This window comes from Cupressus sempervirens, chromosome 2, assembly GCF_028749045.1.
Source record: "Cupressus sempervirens isolate cs-2001-9-10 chromosome 2, ASM2874904v1, whole genome shotgun sequence".
Taxonomy (NCBI): domain Eukaryota; kingdom Viridiplantae; phylum Streptophyta; class Pinopsida; order Cupressales; family Cupressaceae; genus Cupressus; species Cupressus sempervirens.
Window position 1 is genome coordinate 539,117,889 of NC_143119.1, and position 2,900 is coordinate 539,120,788.

The following is a 2,900-nucleotide window of genomic DNA, read 5'->3' on the forward strand; positions in this document are numbered from 1 at the left end:
TGACTTCATGAACGAACTTAAAGAGTCCACTTGGTGGGCCGACTTGGCGGGGTGACTTGATGAACGAACTTAAAGAGTCGACTCGGTGAGAGTAATTTGTGGGCTGACCTGGCAGGGTGACTTGATGAATGAACTTAAAGAGTCGACTTGGTGGGGTGACTTGATGAACCCACTTGAAGGGTCGACTTGGTGGGGTGACTCTATGAACGGACCTAAAGAGTTGACTTGGTGAGAGTACTTGGTGGGGTGACTCGACGAAAGGACTTAAAGAGTCGACTTGGTGAGAGTACTTGGTGGCTCGACTTTATGAGCAGACTTAAAGAGTCCACTTGGTGAGAGTGGGCCTAATGGGGCGATGTGGTGAGTGGGCCTAACGGGGCAAGTTGGTGGGGCGACTTGGCAAGCGGTATTAGAGAGCCAACGTGGTGAGGCGACTCGGCGAGTTGGTTCGTTGAGATGACATGGTGAGCTGACTTGGCGAGTCGACCTGGCGAGCGAACTTAAAGAGTCGACTTGGCAACGTACTTGAGTCGACTTGGTGAGGCGACCTGGCGAGCGGGCTCAAAGAGTCAACATGGTGAGGCGACTCATTGAGTCAACATGGTGAGGCGACTCATGGTGAGGAGCTATCCTTGAGGCGACTTGGTGGGCCTACTTGATTAGTCGACTTGGTGAGCCGACCTGACGAGCTGACATGGTGAGCGGGCTTAAAGAGGCATCGACTTGGTGGGGTAACTCGGCAAGCCAACTTATCGAGGCGAGATGGCGAGTTGACTTGGTGAGCTGACTTGGTGAGCGCACTTAAAGAGTCAACTTCGTGAGGTGACTCGGCGAGTTAGCCCGCTGATGCAACTTGGGCGGGCCGACTTGGCGAACGAACTTAAAGAGGCGACTTGGGTGGGCTGACCTGGTGAGCGAACTTAAAGAGTTGACTTGGCAACGTACTTGAACAACTGACTTGGTGAGCTGACATGGTGAGTGGGCTTAGAGAAGCAACTCAGCGGGGTGACTTGATGAACGGACTTAAAGGGTCGACTTGGCAGGGTGACTCGATGAACGGACCTAAACAGTTGACTTGGTGAGAGTACTTGGCGGGGTGAACTGATGAACGGACTTAAAGAGTCGACTTGGTGGGAGTACTTGGTGGGCCGACTTGATGAACGGACTTATAGAGTCGACTTGGTGAGAGTAGTTGTTCTGGTGACTTGATGAACGCACTTAGAGAGTCGGCTTGGCGGGGTGACTTGATGAAAGGACTTAAAGAGTCGACTTGGCAGGGTGACTCGATGAACGAACTTAGAGGGTCGACTTTGCGGGGTGACTTGATGAACGGACCTAAAGAGTTGACTTGGTGAGAGTACTCAGTGGGGTGACCTGATGAACAGACTTAGAGAGTCGACTTGGTGAGAGTCCTTGGTGGGCCGACCTGGTTGGGTGACTTCGTGAACTGACTTAAAGAGTCGACTTGGTGGGAGTACTTGGTGGGGTTTGACTTGATGAACGGACTTCAAGGGTCGACTTGGCAAGGTGACTTGATGAACGGTCCTAAAGAGTTGACTTGGTGAGAGTACTTGGTGTGGTGACTTGATGAAAAGACTTAAAGAGTCGAATTGGTGAGAGTACTTGGTGGGGTGACTTGATGAACGCACTTGAAGGGTCGACCTAGTGGGGTGACTTTATGAACGGACCTAAAGAGTTGACGTGGTGAGAGTGCTTGGTGGGGTGACTTGATGAACATAGTTAAAGAGTCGACTTGGTGAGAGTAGTTGGTCGGGTGACTTGATGAACGCACTCGAAGAATCGACTTGGTTAGAGTACTTGGTGGGCTGACTTGATGAACGGACATAAAGATTCGACTTGGTGGGCCGACCTGGCGGGGTGACTTGATGAACAAACTTAGAGAGTCGACTTGGTGAGAGTACTTGGTGACTTGGTGGGCCGACCTGGCCGGGTGACTTGATGAACAAACTTAAAGAGTCGACTTGGCGAGAGTACTCGGTGGGCTGACCTGGTCACGTGACTTGATGAATGGACTTAAAGATTCGACTTGGTGGGCCGACCTGGCAGGGTGACTTGATGAACGGACTTAGAGAGTCGACTTGGTGGGTCGAACAGGCGGGGTGACTTGGTGAGAGTACTTGGTGGGCTGACCTGGCAGGGTGACTTGATGAACGAACTTAGAGAGTCGACTTTGTGAGAGTACTTGGTGGGTCGAACTGGCGGGGTGACTTGATGAACGAACTTAAAGAGTCGACCTGGTGAGAGAACTTGGTGGGCCGAGCTGACTTGGTGAGCGCACTTAAAGAGTCAACTTTGTGAGGTGACTCGGTGAGTTAGCTCGCTGACGCGACTTGGGCAGGCCGACCTGGCGAACGAACTTAAAGAGGCGACTTGGGCGGGCTGACCTGGTGAGCGAACTTAAAGAGTTGACTTGGCAACGTACTTGAACAATCGACTTGGTGAGCTGACATGGTGAGTGGGCTTAGAGAAGCAACTCGGCGGGGCAACGAGCTGTGAGTGGACTTAAAGAGTCAATTCTTGATTTGTCAAAGACCACATGGTTAGATGACTTGGTGAGCCGTCCTGGCTAGCAAAATTGGCAAGCAAACTTATAGAATCGACTTGCTGTCCCCAGCCAGGATCGCACGCCTGGGTCGACCCAACTTGGGTCACCTGACTAGGTCAACCCATCTCCGTCGCCCCAGCCTCGTGCCACCCGACTGGGTCGCCAGAGTGGGTCTACGAGGGGAAAAAAAAAAACAAAACAAAAAAAATCATGGGAGGCCCTGTACAGCAAAAAGCGCTAAATTTTGGGCATTACAAAAAAAAAAAAAAAACAAGTTACTCGCTTTTGGATCACGCACAAGTTTCAGTTCACGTATTGTCGAGCCGACTCAAAG